Source organism: Anolis sagrei, chromosome 1 (genome assembly GCF_037176765.1).
Source record: "Anolis sagrei isolate rAnoSag1 chromosome 1, rAnoSag1.mat, whole genome shotgun sequence".
In the NCBI taxonomy this organism is placed as follows: Eukaryota; Metazoa; Chordata; class Lepidosauria; order Squamata; family Dactyloidae; genus Anolis; species Anolis sagrei.
In genome coordinates this window covers 189,124,400-189,143,486 of record NC_090021.1, presented here as the reverse complement: position 1 = coordinate 189,143,486, position 19,087 = coordinate 189,124,400, and the positions used below count along the sequence as shown (strand labels likewise).

The 19,087-nt window shown below is 42.3% G+C and overlaps 1 protein-coding gene across 2 annotated transcripts in view; it reads right to left on the bottom strand.

Moving 5' to 3' along the window:
• SESTD1 (SEC14 and spectrin domain containing 1) overlaps window positions 1–16,728 on the bottom strand; it is an 85,944-nt gene extending 69,216 nt beyond the window's left edge. The window contains exons 1-2 of one of the 2 annotated variants that reach the window (XM_060779882.2): window positions 16,428–16,728; window positions 8,069–8,145 (exon numbers count right to left, since the gene is read on the bottom strand). The gene's annotated coding sequence lies outside the window, so the exon portion shown is untranslated. The remainder of the gene's footprint in view (window positions 1–8,068; window positions 8,146–16,427) is intronic. The other variant, XM_067471186.1, reaches the window with a different exon arrangement.
• Between the last annotated feature and the right edge of the window lie 2,359 nt (window positions 16,729–19,087).

Below are 19,087 nucleotides of genomic sequence, written 5' to 3'. Positions count from 1 at the left end.
GCTTTCCATATTCCACTGATGGAAGCCTTCTGTTGGCAACCAGAAACTAGTTGGATTCCACTCAATCAGCTGTTTTCGAAGGATTTCAATTCCCAAATATGCTGGAAGTTCTAATTGCGGTCTGGTCTCATCTGAATTACTTTCAGCAAGCCTAAGCCTATTACATAATCTTTCCTCAAGAAAATACTGGGCAAAGTAAATGTAATGCTTAAGAAGATTTCCTTACTCTACGCAGTAAACAATCTGGATTCCTACCAGAATTAAATAAGAAAAAACAGGCATACCTCTCAAGTTTGAACTCTCATATTAGGATGGGGTGAGACACGTGCAGTACATTTCAGTTATCTGAAATTTGTGAATCCAGTAACATAATGCCTTGACATGAAGACCAAGCATGAGTACATGTCATAGGCTGACTATGTTCTGTGCTATGAACATTCATAAGGGGTATGTTCTCTTGTCAACCCAAACAGCTCAATAGGAAACAACAGCATTTTCTAGCTACAAATTCGATGATCATAGATATAGTAGAACCCACATCTGTGGGTTCAATATATATAGTTTCACTTAACAGCATTCCCAAAACTATTTGACCTGGAAGTGTTTGTGGGCCTTCATTCCAGCCCAAGTGAAGATATAAGGTTCACTATTGTGGCTGGAATGGTAAGCGGTTGGGGTGGTGGTAAGTTTGAAATATAATTTTAATTGTATTTACTGTATGTAATTGTATTTAACTTTATATCCACCCATTAATATTTAATTGTTTTTATTTCTTTATATATTTTATATTTGTTTTAAATTGTTATTGGATTGTGATGTTGTTAGCCGCCTTGAGTCCCTACAGGGAGAAAGGCAGAATATAAATAAAGTTAATAACAACAATAATAATTGAAATGATTGGCTACACTACCCCTCATTACCCATTGCCACTTAGAAGGTTTATCATACTAATGTCTGACATGCAGTCCTCCTGACCACTGCTGATCAGACACATGGCAGAATGGGAGCAGCAACATGACTCCTGAGCATAAAAAGACTGACATTTTCTTCCAATTCAGTATTCTGTTTGATAAGCTACCAGAAGTTAAAGGTTTGCAAAGGGAAACGAACAAATCAGAAACGAAGACTACTGAGCCAGAAATAGATGTTTGTTTATATAAAATTAGACACTGCCCTTCTAGGGCTATATAAAACTCAAGAGAAGTTAACAGTAATTAAAACAAATTACAATGCATAATAAAATTACCAACCATTATAAAAACAAAGTGTACAAATCTAGCCAACTGTGCGTATGATATCTATTTACTACATTTCTCCATATGCATAATTCAAGAGCAATTCCTACTACCCCGAAGGACCATCTGTACTTTTTAAGGTTCCTTTCTCGAGGGTAAGCATGAGATAGAAAAGATATATGCAAAGTCCTTTGTAAACAGGAGAAGAACAAAGTGCCATAAATTATAAATGCATAGATCGACCTAGTTAATTCTGAAGTTTGTCCTCTTCAAAATATGCAACAGATGCACCACTGTCTTAAAATATTTATCTTGCTCTATCTGCTTATCCGTTTTAAACCACTTGATCTCAATCTCTATTCTGACATTCATACCATAGCTTGGATTTTAAACCTTTTGATCTGTGAATGAAAGAAGCAAGTTCTCATTGAAGCAGATCTGCGCTCGTGGAAGGGAACTTTCCCATTAGTATAACTCTCCTGCCATTAGTGGAGCAAGAAGTTAACAGCCAAGCTGGTATGAGCTTATGAGATCATAACTAAAACCATTCCTTCCATACCTTATTTAAAATGAACGTTCTCCTTACTGAAGTCTAAAATGTAAATACGAATCAGAATACCTCTAAATATCAGTCATATATATTACTATTCCTTACTGTACTTCACAAGTCTTCCTCATATCCCTGGGAACACATTCTCAATTACAGTAAGACCAAATGGCTAACTTTTTATTTAGAAGAGAGTTTTTCTTTTCTTAATATTACACAACATTCCTGCATGCATGGAGAAACACATGAGAAAACAACTCTTTGGATGGGCAAAGTTGAATTAGTCACATGAATTTCACAGCACTACCGTGTAATAAGTATATGCAAAACTACACTTCGTATTTGAAAGACCTGGGCATCTGCATTGCTCAACGACTTGAATGCACAAACATATAATCAAACAACACAGCAAGGTTGGACAATATATGGCCCTGCAAAATGTGGGACTTCAGATTTTATCATCCCATATTACTAGAAATATTGATCACAGTTGATAAAAACTGCAATCCAACAGCACCGTTGGGAGGTCTGACCAGGTCCTTCCTTACTGTCCTTCCATCAACAATTGAAAACTCCTATTGGAGTCGGAAGAAGAAGAAGAGGAGGAGGAGGAGGAAGAAGAATTATTTGTATTCCGCCCTATCTCTGTTAGGGGACTCAGGGCAGATTCCAACAAACAAAATATATAGAGGCAAACATTCAATGCCTCAAGACAGGTATAAACATGAATACATTGATGACCCACCCAATCCCAAAGCAAACCATTATCAAACAACTAATTATAATGTAAGAATTAAAATTACACAAACAGTTAAACTGTAAAATTATATCTAACCATAAAAACATCCTCAGTTTACAAGAAGGTCAAAAATATGATGAAATTTTCCCTTTTGGTTATATGAAAGGGAATGAAAAAAGAATCAAGGACTGAGGAGAGATGAGCGGCCCTTGAGAGTCTCAAAAATAGCTTGGTGCCTGCAGCCACCCTCAATATGGATGCACAATTTACTTGTTCCTCTCTGCTCCAAAAAGAATCTATGCATTGAGTATGGGAGAAATCTAGAAATTTCCCATTATAGCTGATTGCCACCATTGTCACCTGTTAAGAGACTGTGTAAATGAACTAGGGAAAATTTCTATTCCTCAGTTTTTCAAGAGTTGGTCCGAATAGACAGTGGTTGACTAGATGGAGCAATCCTGTTAATTTTCCCAAGTTTTTAAAGTTCAGATATCATAACAATACATAAATACTGTTTATTCCAAGTTACTCAACTATATCATACCTCAATTTCTTTTTATCTGAATTATTATAATCCCCCCACCCCACCCCACCCCCAATTTCTGGATTTATGAATCAAAGTTTCTTATCTTCGTACCTAAAAACAGAATATAATATCCCACATTCAACTCTGAAACTTTAGAGGCATTTTTTATTTTCTAAAACACCCAGCTTAGTTTCCTAAAACATTCAATTTACTTTCCCAGCAGATCTTTTTATTTAGGCTAAATCAGTGATATTCACATTTTTTACTGGCAGAAATCGATTGGCATATTGATTTGTCTTCCAAGTAGCAGAACTCCTGCAAAGTGAATAAAAGTCCATTGAAAAAAAAGAGATCAGAATAAAAACTAATAAATCATGTCTGCGTGCATGTGTGTGAAAGACTACAAGAATATATTGGTGTAACAGTAATAACTAGAGATCTACTACACTGATTTTGGCTTTAAAAATTTCAAGCAGCATATATATGCAAAAACCCCTCCAAGTATTAAAAAGTACACTGCTTGAAGTTTGACTGCAAAACAGCCACAGCCATTTGACACCAAAGCAACAAACTGAATCTCATATTTCATTTTCCTGCTCTCAAAAGAGATATTTAACAATAGTGAGCTGGACAGTTAGGCTCACTGTTCAGGTAGGAGAGCTGGTGAACAGCAGTGGAATTTGGAAAGCTGTGCTTGCGTGAATACAGGATTTAGGGATGGATAATGTAGTACAAGGAGGATTGCATGGTATATTAAGGGGCTGAGGAAGACTGTTGTGAGGAGGTTGGAAAGCTTACAGGTTGTGTCACAGGTATATGCTTTTAGGCATTGCTCTGCATGTGTGTGTATCTGAACAGATATGGATACATAGTTTTTTATGTTATGGTAGTCTCAGAATTCAAAATTGCCTCTAAATGCAAGCTTCCACGTCTGGCACTTCCCAAGTTTCCAGGGCAGTAAGTACAATTAGGTCCAGCTCCAAAGGTTGCCAGTCTATTGCCAGGTACTATTCAAAGTGCTGTTTATGACCTATACAGCTAAGGTTCGGGCTATTTGTAAGATCGTATCTCCTGATATGAACCAGCCTGAGCCCTGAGATCTTCAGCAGAGGCCCTTCTCTCAGTCCCACCTCCATCTCAAGCTTGGTTGGTGGGAAAGAGAGAGAACAGGACCTTCTTTCTCGGTGGCTGCCGCATTACTCTGGATTTCCCTTCTTCCCAGGGAATCCTGAATCTTTCTGCTATCCTTCCAGCAGCAGGCAGATCTTTCTTTTCAGGCAAGCTTTTAAAGAAGAACGTTTTTAAGGCTATGTTGAAAGTGTTGTGTGCTGTTTTTATGTATTTTAATTGTTTTAATAGTTTTAATTGTTGATTATCAATACTTCTCACATTTAATCCTATTTTAAATGTTGGCATGTGTTATTGATGTTATTGTAAGTTGCTTTTGGTCTCCTTTGGCAGAGAAAAAGTGGGGTATTAATGACGCAGTAGTAGCAGAAGCGGGGGGGGGGGGGGGGAAGCAGAAGAGAAAGAAGAGGGATCACTGGGACTTACTCCCAATAAAGTATGCACAGGTCAAGGAAACATAGGCCACATGTACATCAGTCACTTAATCTGAATCACCTAAACCAGATGAACTGAAACTGAGTGAACTGAATGACCTAAAATAGGCTCTACAGGCTAATCATGGCTATTCTACAACAGACATCAGAAGAGCAGCTAGGCCAGTGGTTCTCAACCTGGGGTCCCCAGATGTTTTTGGCCTTCAACACCCAGAAATCCTAACAGCTGGTAAACTGGCTGGGATTTCTGGGAGTTGTAATTTCTGGGGACCCCAGGTTGAGAACCACTGTGCTAGACCAAGAACAAGCCACGGGAATAAAGCTAAAGAGACACCTAGAGCTAAGTGTTCTTACCATACATCAAGGGTACCACTGATGGTATAGAGAAACTGATGAAGAAGCACAACCTACAATCTTCAGTCCCAATAAGAAAATTCAACAAATGCTCTGTTCAGCAAAGGATAAGAGGGATCTTCTAACCCAGTGGTTCCCAACCTTTTTTGGCCAGGGACCACTTTGACCAAAGACCACTCTTCAACATTAGTATCAAAAGGGTTACAAACCAATTTTTTGTCAACTTTAGATTCAGTTTGGTGATTTGGGGTGCTGATTCAGAATTCTGCATTGGATAGACCACGTCAGCTCTAGTTTCTGATTCAGAACATACGCTATCTGCTAGCGAAGAGCCGTAGACCTTATTTTACGTGTCCCACAGATATACTGTGCAGCTGTGGACAAGTCTACATAGAGAACACCAAAGCAGTGTCCAGTCACAAATCAAGGAACAAAAAAAAGCACTATATACTAATTCAGCCAGAAAAATCAGCAATAGCAGAACACTTGATAAAACAAGCTGAGCGCAGAATATTATTTCAGAACACAAAAATTCTGGGTCACCTTGACAACCACTATGTCAGACTACACAGAGAAGCCACTGAAATCCACAAACATATGAACAATTTCAACATAAAGGAAGAAATCTCGAAAATGACTGAATCAAGGCAGTGACTAATGAACACTACCCAGACACAGGAGGTCTCCGGGCAGTAAGCAATCATGTGTTTATCCAGACAAAAGATGCTCCTAGGGAGCAAACAATTCAAAGGGAACAAAGGCCAGGCTACTTCTATGCAGATGCCCTCACTAATTGACTATGCTATCTTCATGGTTACTCACATGCTAATGAGTGAATGCCACTCAACACACACAAATCAAGCTTGCTAATTGCACCCCTTTACATTAGTTTAACAGACAGCGGTTCTTTCTCCCACCCTGGAGATTCAACAGGTATACTGTATATACATGAGTATAAGCCTAGTTTTTCAGCCCTTTTATAACCCACTGATGCCTCAATTAATGTAATTATATTGGTATCTATTTTTATTTTTGCTGCATTTTCCACCCTCGGCTTATACTCCAATCAATATGTTTTCCCAGGGTTTTTTTGTGGTAAAATTAGGTGCCTTGGCTTATATTTGGGTTGGATTATACTTGAATATATATGGTAGATACTCCACTTGCTTTACTACCATCAGAGTAAAATGACAGCCACAGATGCAGGCGAAATGTCAGAAGAAAATGGGTTGCTATAAGTTTTCTGGGCTGTATGGCCATGTCCAGAAGCATTCCCTCCTGTATGGTCATGTTCTAGAAGCATTTGCCCACATCAGGAAAAAATGCTGCCAGAACTTGGGCTTACAGCCCGGAAGCTAAACTTCCCTACTTAATCTGTGATCAATCCAGAGCATTATGCTCGAGACTGGCCTCACATCAACAGTGATGATGACCACAAGCACCAGGGTGAATTCTCTTTGGTGCACATAGTCTTCAGCTAGGCTGAGACGGCATCAGTCTTCCTGAGCCGTTCCTTTGGTCTGGACATTGTGGTTACATATGCTAAGGTTGTAATGGGGTGCCCATGCAAACAATAAGAGGAGATAGCACACAGCCTCCTCCTTGCTGACCATGAGGGCATCCCATTCTGACCTCTGCAGACACAACTGCAGCGGTCAGGCTCTTGCAGGGAGTCTTGTGATTAGTGAGGAACAACAGCACTGACACCGGGATGACCCATTCCTTCCCTGTGCTGAACAGTGCAGGGGATGGGTTATAGTGGTGCTGTACATTGGGGTAATTGATTAGGCTGAAATGGACCGTGATGACTGGAAAGTATCCTCTGACTTTGCTTAACACAAAGTCATGTTAAGGGATGGAAACGCCAGATATTTAACAGCTGCTTTACATTGTGAAGGATGCCAGTATTGGGGTGAGTATGCATTTTTCCCAAATAGATACAGCATTAGATGGAATTACAGGGGGAAAAACCCAAACAAAAACAAATTGACCTGCTTTGCTAGATTAGTTCTAAACTTCAGCTTCTCAGATGTACCACAGCAATGTTTCTCATTTTCAGGCTGCCAGCGCTGGCTGTAATATGGGCTTTACATTAGAAATTAATGAGAAACTTAAGTCCTTTAATTTTATACAAGCCACGATTTTGATTAAACATCATTGGGTATTTACTCATTCCAAACTAGGCCATGCACAAATTGTGAGCTGCAATCCCGCATTTTCCCTACTCTGTCTTACAGTTGCACATTGCAGATGAAGACTGACAGCAGTAGATACTCTTTTTCACCAGTTTGCTGTTATTTTCTCAGTCAGGGATTCCTGATAAAACTCATTAGAATCTCTGAGGTTTCCTGGAACATGGTTTGGAGGGTACCAACCTAAATGCTGATCAAAAAGGGGGAACGCACACCTCATAGAAGAGAACCAGTTCTTCATGCCTGTGGTATTCCTCAGCTGCATTCCAACATTAACATGTCTCTATATTTTTATTATATATCTTACAACATGGGAGTAAACATCAGTGAACTAGTGGGTCTTAAAAAGTAAAGGTAAAGGTTTCCCCTTGACATTAAATCTAGTTGAGTCCAATTCTAAGAGGTGGTGCTCATCTCCATTTCTAAGCCCAAGAGCCAGTGCTATCCGTAGATGCCTCCTAGGTCATGTGGCAGGCATGACTGCATGGAGCGCAGTTACCTTTAGCCATAGCGGTACCTATTGATCTACTCACATTTGCATGTTTTTGAACTGCTAGGTTGGCAGAAGCTGGGGCTAACAACGAGGGCTCACCCCACTCTGCAAATTCAAACTTCCAACCTTTCGGACAGCAAGTTCCACAACTCAGTGGTTTAACCCACTGTGCCACTAAGGCCCCTTATCTCTTACATCTGTATGAACATTCACAAGACAATTAAATTCAATTGGTTGACCTCAGCAGATGCTTCAACCATAAAGCAAAGAGTTTGCCCTCATTTGAGACTATGCCACACGATACCACATGAATGCAACTTTTGTTGTAAAATGACTGTGTAAGTTATTTGTGCAAGGTTATATTCTTATACTAATCCCAGAATCAAAACAATACTTTAAAATCTGAAAAGTCCTACTCACTGTGTCTGTTGTAGTTTTCAGGAACATTAGGATTTCTTGATAAAATAAGTTTGCATGTCAAATCAAGTTTTCCAGTCCTGTTGATGCAAATCAAGATTTTGCGTTAGTACAGTACCTGTTTAGAAAATGTTCTTACACCTCTGAATAGCTTCCCCCATTCTGGTTCCCTCCAGATATGTTAGCATTACATCTCCCAGTACTCAATATTTTTAAACCACCTTGAATCCCAATTTTGGGATTATGATCACCAACACCATCATCATCCCCAGTCCACATAGTAGCAAAATATGCTGAGTGGAGATTACAGAAGCTGCAGTCTAACATGTAGTGGACATCATTTTTCAGTATGCTTTATACCGCAACGTTCTCAGTGAATCATAGGAGGAGACCTTTTTATTATGGATCACTGGTGATTCACTACTTGACAGGGACTGAAAATAAGGAATTTATTTTTCCCATTCTTAAGACACTGCTTCTCTATTCTCAAGAGAAAAGGGGAAACTGGTAGGAAATCAATGCTTGGGAAATGCATCTAAAGCAATGAAGCAAGTTGCTCCTGTCTTGTGGCTGCTAGTCTATCACTAAATTCAAGAGGGTACAACAGGCTCCAGCATTTCTTTGTTGTATGTTCAGATCCAACAACTTGTGGTTCTATCATTCTTGCCTTGAGGAAGTGAGTTGGCCTGGATGGCCTTAAGGCAGCATTTCTCAACCTGGGGGTCGGGACCCCTGGGGGAGTTGTGAGGGAGTGTCGGAAGGATCGCCAAAGACCACTGGAAAACACAGTATTTTCTGTTGGTCATGGGGGTTCTGTGTGGGAAGTTTGACCCAATTCTATCATTGGTAGGGTTCAGAATGCTCTTTGATTGTAGGTGAACTATAAATCCAAGTAACAACTCCCAAATGTCAAGGACTATTTTCCCAGACTCCACAAGTGTTCACACTTGGGCATATTGTGTGTCCGTGCCAAGTTTGGTCCAGAGCTCTCATTATTTGAACGCACATTGCTCTCTGGATGTAGGTGAACTACAACTCCAAAAACTCAAGGTCGGTGCCCACCAAACCCTTCCAGTATTTTCTGTTGGTCATGGGAGTTCTGTGTGCCAAGTTTGGTTCAATTCCATCGTTGTTCTTTGATTGCAGGTTAACTATAAATCCCAGCAACTACAACTCCCAAATGGCAAATCCACTTTTTTGTGATGGTCACTCCTTGGGTTAGTTGGTGTCTTGTGGCTAAACTTGGTGGACATGTGTCCAGCAGATTTTGAGTTAAGATGTCACTCAAAACGAACAGAGAGCATACACACACACACACACACACACACACATATAAGAGAGAATGAATAACTTTTAAGGCTGTTACGTATAACACAATTAAAAAAATTAAAAAAATATTCAGAACATGGATTTACCTCCCTAGTTTAGTGTACAGGGACCACATGACAAGACACTCATGATAGTAGTGATATGCCTAGCATCAAAGGAGTACATTTAGTTGCTACAGAATGCAAGGAGGATGTTATCGCACTCCTGACTGGCTATTGGGCTCTTCTTTGACATCTGATTGTCAACTTCCAGAAGAGAATGCTGAATTAGCTAAGCTTTAGGTCTGATTCAGCACACCTGTATTCATACAATGAACAGAGCAGTGGTTCTCAACCTGTGGGTCCCCAGATGTTTTGGCCTTCAACTCCCATAAATCCTAACAGCTGGTAATTGACTGGGATTTCTGGGAGTTGTAGGCCAAAACACCTGGGGACCCACAGGTTGAGAACCATTGGAACAGAGCAACTGGCCTCCGAAAAAGAGGCAGGCCCAAAAACAGATGGAAGATTCTCCCCCCATCCCAATTGCCAGTGCCCTGACCTTGGAAGAATAAGCACAGCTCCATCATGTCTTGGCACAGAAGCAGATGAAAGCCCTTCACATTTGCTGGGATAAAGCGCCATATACATATATTTATGTATGTAAATAAATAATAATTGCAATAATAGGTATTCTTTTTTTCTTTCTGAGATGCTTTACAACTTCTAATTTGAAAAGATTATGAAAACTGAAATGAATGGTGTAACGTGCCTTATCCTTCTTGAAAGGTTGGAGGGATACAAACCATTCCATCAGTCTATGGCAGTAGTTCCCAACTTTTTTTTTACCAGTGACCATTCTCCAACATTAGTATCAAAAGGGTTATGAATCGATTTTTTGTCAACTTTAGATTTGATTTGGTTATTTGGAGTGCTGATTCAGAAAACTGCACTGGATGGACCACATCATCTCTAGTTTCTGATACAGAACACATGCCATTCAGTAGTTGCCATCTGCTCGCCCACCGAAAACCATATTTAATAATCTAGATGGGGTCTATCCAATGCTAATTTCTGAATCAGCACCAAAAATAACCCTAGGAACAGGCCTAAAAATGAAGACCGCAAGGTGCCTCCACCACTTCCAGGCGCTACATGGAACGGCTGCTCAGGGGGAGGGCGGAGAACAAGCAGCAGTCAGGAAGTTTGTTGCCGCACCATTCGTGGGAAGTCAGCCTCTCCGCTCCTGACATCCCCATTGCCTCAGCATTATAAGAGGGTTTCGTGAGACCAGTCGCTCTCATTGCAACGGTGTAATGAAGCTGTGGACCATATTTTAGTTCTTGGGGACCACTGGTGGTCCATGGACCACAGGCTGGGAACCACTGCTCTACACGGATGGGGTGGCAGTCTGAAGGCCGCATTAAATAGTGGCTAACATGCAGAGTATGGTTTTGCCTCCCTGGTTTTTGTTAGACTCCAAGTCCTCCCTCAAGCTTCCACTCAGTCTTCCAAGTACAAAGAGGGGAAGAAATCCCCCAGAAGTTGCCCTGAAATGCTACCTGGAACTATTAGCCCTTTGTATTTGCTGAGCTTAGAGACACAGGTCTGACGTTAAAGTGAAAAACCATGAATAAAGAAATTGCTTGAGAAAATTTCTAGGTATTTCTAGGCATTCCAGCACGACTGTATGTTCAACTTTTGCTGGAAACTGACCACAGATTAGCACTACAGAACCTAGATATTCCTAGAGAGACACTAGCTGTTCTCTAGGTTACACAGCATAACCCTCCACATTTGCTGGGATTAAGGGCACAGAGAGGCCTCTGTCGCAACTACCACTGTCATGGTCTGGGGAGAAGAGGCAGACTCAGTTCCATTATAAATGGGCCAAGACGCATATGAAAGACTATTCCACTACTCCAACTGCCACTGCCCTGGCCTCAAAGAAAGAAAAGAAGAGGCAGTTATCTGTTGGACTTAATCCCCTCCCACACTGTCATCCCTTTTTTCTTTTTGTGTCATATTCTAATTAGATAATAAGCTTAAGGCAGGGAACTGTTTTGTTACCATTTTACATGTAAAGCACCATGTACACAATGAGGGTGCTATATAAATAAAAATTTGGTGATGCTAAGTATTATCTTTTTTCCTTTCTAAGGTTTGAATTTGAGGAAGTGAGGAAAGCTGAAATAATGAACGTTGTTAGAAAATCAACAAATGGGGGAAATGTCCTATCCTTATGAAAAGGTTGGAGGAAAGCAAACTATTCCATCACGCTTTGGCAGGCATGGGCAAACTTCGGGCCTTCGGGTATCTCTAACTTCAACAATTCCCAGCAACTGGTAGACTGTTAGGAATTGTGGGAGCTGAAGTCCAAAACATCTGAAGGGCCGAAGTTTGCCTATGCTTGCTCTATGGGGATGGGGTGGCAGACTGCAAGCCATGTGTGGCCTCTTTTCTTGGCCTCCAAGTCCTCCCAGGTGTTTTGGCCTACAACTCCCAGAAATCCCAGCTAGTTTACCAGCTGTTAGCATTTCTGGGAGTTGAAGGCCAAAACATCTGGGGACCCACAGGTTGAGAACCACTGATCCAGAGTATGCGCCCAAATGCTACCTGAAACAGTTAGCACTCTACAACTCCCCTGTGAAAGTTAAAAGCTATGAATAAAGTAACTGCTATTTTTTAATTGGGAGTAAAACTCTTTAGGAGTTTCTAGATATTCCAACACAACTTTCTGGTCAATTTCTGCTGGAAGCACACCACATATTTGAGAGGTAATTCCTCTAAAAATCTTTAGGTCCACCAATATGACTGGAGAAGATTGACCACAGGGTCATACCAGAAAACCTTGAGCTTCCTAAAGGGAACATTTTTAATTAAATCAGTGTATAAACAAGTCCACAAAAGTCAAAACCATACATTGAGGGCAACAGTATACATCTAAATACATGTTCCCAGCATAATTAAGCTGAAAAAAATCCCTGATCGGTTTTCCATTGAAAATCCCGCAGTGCGTCCCATTATGGGGTGCCCACTTCTGTTCTACACCTTGCTCATTTCTTGCCTGTGTAAACTGTGCATCTGAATGCCAAACTTTACCACTGCTAACTTTTGGCAGCTACAGCTGTTTCCATTCCTCTGTCATATGTTATTCTCTGCTTACTCATCTCTCCTCTTCCCTTTCAGTTCTTGCTGAGGGCTTGTACACAGATCTGTCAAAAAGAAGCAACCTCAGATAGACAAGATTATTTGCTGTTGATTGCCAGTGGAGAAAAGTCATCTTGCTGCCTACAGCTGTTTACTAAAAAGCAACAAATGTTAACCACAGCTGCCAATATCAGCCCATAAATATCAAAGAGAGAAATTATCTACACCAAAAGTTTCATAAGAGAAAACCGCTCAGATTTGTTTCAGCAGGTAGTATTTTGACTGAGCATAAAACACTTCCTATCCACCTCAATGGGTAAGAAATCAGTACAGACAGGCCTCAAGTTGCAAACATCCGAATTACAAATGGCTCACAGTTAAGAGCAGGGTGAGACAACAGGAAGAGAGAGAAATCTACCCCCTCGGGAAGGGAATTCACTCCTGAATGAATTATCATGGGGAAAAGGTGTTTCCACTGAAGCTTCATCGCCAATCTTGTTTCCTCAACAAGCCAAATTTTTCAAAATCCAATTTTCAAAGGAAGAGAAAGTGAGGTGAACAAGGGCATGGATAGCAATAAATAAATAAAACATGGGGGAGTTAACCCTTTCCTATGCTATCCAAAGAAAGTATTCTCCCCTATGAACCATCAAGATCTTCTGGAGGGGCCCTGCTTTCAGTCCCGTCACTTTCGCAATTGCGTCTGGTGGGAGCGAGAGACAGGGCCTTTTCGGTGGTGGCCCCCCGGCAATGGAACTCCCTCCCGAATGAGATCAGATCTGCCCCCTCCCTCCTGACATGTTCAGGAAGCTAGTGAAATCCTGGCTTTGGAACAAGGCATTCCCAGAATAATGGCTGAGACCAGCAATTGACCAAAGTTATCAACCACATATGCGGACTGAGTTGGACATGATTTTATCTTGGCAAATTGATTTATATGTATTTATTTTATATGTTTTAATCTCATTGTTGATGTATGATGTTTAGACTGTATTGTTAGCATTGAATCTTTGCTGTTAGCTGGTCTGAGTCCCTCTACAGAGGTAGAAAAGATTGGGATACAAAAGTTTCAAATACGAGAGTGGGTCAAAAAGTAATGCCTCCATCGCTCTAACGTTTATTTCTTACAGAGTTACTGGACTATCTATGCATGATATGATAGAGGTAGTAACCTTATTCTCCTGATAATACTCTTTTCTTTTTCGGATTAACTGATTAGAACCATTAATCTGAAGCTGAAAGAAAGAGTTGTCATTGAATATCTGGCAAAAGAAAGTTGTGCACCTAAGAAAATCCAGCATCGCTTGAAGAATGTTGATGATTTGCCCCCTTCTTTTACCTGTTTGGATCTCTGAAAGACAACCCACGTGGTTTCAGATTCAATGACTTGAACAATGTTAAAAAACAGATATAAAATCATGGGTCATGAAGCAAAATCCTGAATTTTTCCAAAATGGTTTTGATGCCTTGGTTAAACGGTGGTACAAATGTGTACAAATTGATGGTGGCACCTATGTTGAACAGTAGTGTTGTGTAGAGGACAGTTCAGGCTATGATCTGTAGCGACTTCTGCTGTTATAGGTTCATTCATAACGTTTTTATGATACAGGAAGCAAAACTTTTTGACCCACCCTCTCACATATATATATATAGACACACACACACACACATAGAGAGAGAGAGAGCGTGCGCACTGGAGTTACACTTTAAAATGTACCTGTTCTGACTTACATACAAATTCAACTTAAGAACAAACCTACAGAACCTATCTTGTTTGTAATTAGATATTGGGGCCTAGCTCCACAGGCAGAAAGGAACAGCAACATATGTTTTCTTTGTTTCAAATATCCACAATCAATACTCATGTGTATGCATTGCAAATGCAGTGATGGTGAAGGAAAGGAGGAGACAAGAATGACATCCAATACGCCATTAGAATGAGGCCTTTGACATTTGTTCTGTTCCTGCTTACAGCCTCCTTTCTTTCCTCTTACCATGAATCGGTTTCAAAGAAGGCAAAATAGAAACTCTAGGTCACTGTAAAATTAAAACTTGGCCAGGCTGCTTAATGGATAAACAGGACAGCTATCCTTGGGAAAGCATATAATCCTGGTTTCACCTTAACAAGCATTACAGGGCATAGAAGAGGAAAAGGAAATCTATGCTGACTGGCTTCCCTAGAGATGATCTGAAATAATATCTGCAGAGCCACCATTTTTATTCTGCTTCAGGAAATGACTGTAAGGATCAATTGGATTGCCTTGTCAGAATAGAGGCAGGACAATAGTAATTAACAAGGGTGACACAAATTTCACCTGATTTGGAAGTAATTCCAAATTAAAAGGGGAATAAAGGAGAGGGCTGTGTGGAAGGGTCCTATATGAGTCTACACTGAGAGATAACTTGGGATAAACAGAAAACTTGGGATCAGATCCTGCGATACAGGGCCTATCAGGAAGGGCCCTTCCACACACTCTATATCCCAGAATATCAAGGCAGAAAATCCCACAATGTCTGCTTAGAACTAGGTTATCTAAGTCCACACTTGGATTTTGTGGGATTTTCTGCCTTGATATTCTGGGATATAGGGCTGTGTAGAAGGGCCCTGGGTTATATGGCTGTGTGGAAAGGTGTAGCCTTGACTACACCTTAAGTCACAAGAATAGTAGCCCCAGGTTATATTTTTACAAGCAGTAACAAGCCTGAAGGAAGGATTCATTCAAAAAAAGCATCTCTAGTCATGGATAGGATCTTCTCTGCCGGGAAAAACAACTTTTTCTTTTTTCCCCAATTTTCCTTGAAATTGTCAAGGAATGACTGAGGGTCCTTTCAACCCAGAATATTAAGGCAGAAAATCCCACAATATCTGCTTTGAACTGGGATATCTGAGTCCACACTGCCATATATCCCAGTACAAAGGAAATATGGTGGGATTTTCTTCAGCTGTGCGGAAAGGGCCTAACCCTTTTTGGCTTTGAGATGTAGGGCCCTTCCACACAGCCATAGAACCCAGAATATCAAGGCAGAAAATTCCACAATATCAGGTTTTAACTGTGTTATCTTAGGCCCCTTCCACACACCTAAATAAAACCCTACATTATCTGTTTTGAACTGGGATATATGACAGGGTGGATTCAGATAACGCAGTTCAAAGCAGATCTTGTGGGTTTTTCTGCCTTGATATTCTGGGTTCTATGGCTGTGTGGAAGGGCCGTGTGTCCACACTGCCATATAGTCCAGTTCAAAGCAGAACATGTGGGGTTTTATTCAGCTGTGTGGAAGGGGCCTTAGAGCCTTAGCAGCAATAAGCAATTTTTAATAAAAAGTCAAGATGAGGAAAAAAAAATCCTTTGCAAAAAAAAAAAGTGGGGGAGAAAGATTGGGGCCTTTAACTCAAATCACCCCTTTTACAGTGAAAGCTGGGAAGTGACAGCACAAAGGGAAGGAAAAGAGGAGGGACAAGGAGGAGGGAAACCTGGAGCAGAAGGAAGCAGCAGCATCAAAGAAGCAAGGGGGCGTTTACTCGTCCCTGTTTAATACAATACCATCATGCATTTATAAATAAACACCCCCCAAAAGAACAGAAAAAACCACAAGTTGCCAGCAACCTGTTGCTGCGGTTTGTACCAAGAGAGGGGTGGCAGAAGGAGCAGGAGAATGAGTCAAGGGCAAGCATGTCCTTCTCATAAAAATGGCTGAGAAAGGTGGGCTTCCTGCAGTCCTCCTCCTCCTCCTCCTCCCCACTCTCCCCGGGGTGCAGCAATCCCTCTGCAAGGAGGAGGAGGAGGGGGAAACAAAAGCCCTCCCTGCCTGCCTGCCTCCCTCCCTCCCAGGCCTCGAGGCTGGGCCTTCTTCTGCGGCTTCTCCTTCATCCTGAGAGAGAGAGAGAAGGGGGAGAGACTCACCTGGAGGCCCCAAGGCCGGCGACAGGGAAGGAGGGCGAGCTGGGTCCGGCCCAGAGCCTTGTGGCAGCAATGGAGCAACGGGGAAGGAAGGCGGGACACAGAGGAAGGAGGGAAGGAAAGAAAGAAAGAAAGAGGGAGGGAGGCGCCGCCGCCTCGTTCCTCTCCTTCCTGCCTTTTTCTCTCCCTCCTTCTTCTTCTTTTCGCCCCTCGCGGCCTCTGGACAAAAGCGCCGCTGCTTCTGCTGCGCCTGCCTCGCCAAGTCCCCGCTGGTCCGGTCTGGGCGAAAGGGGCGGGGCTTCCCGTGGCCCGGACCGCCCAATCACGGGCTCAGCATGGGCCAAGGGAGGCAAGCCGGCGGGCGCGCGCCTCACTCCCAAGGGCGCGCGCTGCCACTTTGGAGCTGCTCGCGCGCCCTTCCCTCCTTCTCGCCTCCTTTGGGGAGCCGCATCTGCTGGCCCCAAGCACCACCCTGAAAGACAACAAGGGCCCTTCCACACAGCCCTCTATCCCAGAATATCAAGGCAGAAAATCTCACCATATCTGAGTGTGGATTCAGATAACTCTGGGCCCTTCCACACAGCCCTCTATCTCAGAATATCAAGGCAGAAAATCCCATAATATCTGAGTGTGGACTCAGGCAACCCAGTTCAAAGCAGATAATGTGGGATTTTTTGCCTTGATATTCTGGGATCTAGGGCTGTGTGGAAGGGCACTGAGTTATCTGAATCCACACTCAGATATTGTGAGATTTTCTGATATGCTGGGACAGGGGTCCTCAAACTATTTGAACAAAGGGCCAGGTCACAGTGCCTCAAACTGTTGGAGGGCCAGGTTATAATTTGGAAAAAATGAAAGAATTCCTATGCATATATCTTACTTGTAGTAAAAAAAAAAACCCACTTTAAAACAATACAATAATTACAATGAAGAATTTTTTTTAACAAATATAAACTTGTTAGCATTTCAATGGGAACTATGGGCCTGATTTTGGCTGATGAGATAGGATTGTTGTTGCTGTTGTGTGCTTTCAAATCATTTCAGACCCTGAGCGATTGCCGGGTAAATGACCTTAGAGGGCCGAATCTGGCCCGCGGGCCTTAGTTTGAGGACCCCTGTTCTGGGATAGAGGGTAGAAGGGCCCTGAGTTACCTAAATCCACATTCAGATATTGTGGGATTTTCAGCCTTGATATTCTAGGATATAGGGCTGTGTGGAAGGGCTCCCCCCCCCCTTTTTTTTCTCTCTCCAGTGTCAGGAGCGACTTGAGAAACTGCGAGTTGCTTCTGGTGTGAGAAAATTGGCCGCCTGCAAGGACATTGCCCAGGGGACGCCCAGATGTTTTGATATTTTACCATCCTTGTGGGAGGTTTCTCTCATGTCCCTATATGGGAAGCTGGAGCTGACAGAGAGAGCTCATCCGCACTCGCCCCTGATTCGAACCTGCGACCTGTCAGTCTTCAGCCCGGTTTTGGTCATGTTAGGTAATAGTATGATTGCTGGGTCCGGAAGCTCCAAGCGTTATGCTGTTACCGCTTTGCTCCTTTGGGAGTGCTGTTTGCGCAACACAAAACGGAATGCACTGAGGTACTGTAAGACAGGCCAGTCACATTATTATTAACAGATATTATTGAAGTAATGTAAGAGTTCTGTAATAGTAAAATCTAAACCCATACCCTAACCCTATCCCTAAACCTTACCCTAACCCCTAATCCTCAACCTAAACCTTATCCTAACCCTCCCTTCCTGTCTATCTTTCCACCAAATGCAACTACAAATTACGTTCCTGCCCTCAGTGTGCTGCTCTTATTTCCTTATTCACAACTGCCATTTCAGAATGTGCATAATGCTCGGAGCTTCCGGTCCCAGCTATCATACTATCACCTTCAGCCCTGCCGGCACAAGGGTTTAACCCATTGTGCCACCGGGTGCGCCACAAGGGCTCCCTGTGTGGAAGAAGGGCCCTTCCACACAGCGTTATATCCCAGAATATCAAGGCAGAAAATCCCACAATATCTTCTTTGAACTGGGGCCCTTTCACATAGCCATGTAAACCAGAATATCAAGGGAGCCCCCAGTGGCATGGTGGGTTAAACCGCTGGGCTGCTGAATTTGCCTACCGAAAGGTCGCAGGTTCAAATCCGGAGAGCAGCGTGAGCTCCCGCTGTTAGCCCCAGCTTCTGCCAACCTAGCAGCTTGAAAACATGAAAATGTGAGTAGATCAATAGTAGATCAATAGGTTACTAGAAGGTAACGGTGCTCCATGCAGTCATGCCAGACACATGGCCTTGGAGGTGTATACGGATAACGCCTGCTCTTCAGCTGAGAAATGGAGATGAGCACCTACCCCAGAGTTAGACACGACTGGACTTAATGTCAGGAGAAAACCTTTACCTTTACCTATCAACGCAGAAAACCATACAATATCTGCTCTGAACTGGGTTATCTGAGTCTACACTGCCATACATTCCAGTTCAAAGCAGAAAATGTGGGATTTTATTCAGCTCTGTGGAAGGAGCCTCACCCTTTTTGGCTTTGAGATGTAGGGCCCTGAGTTCTCTGAATCCACACTGAGATAATATGGGGTTTTCTGCCTTGATATTCAGGGATATAGGGCTGTGTGGAAGTCCCCAAGGCAGCCAGCCATCCAAGGCACCCACCTT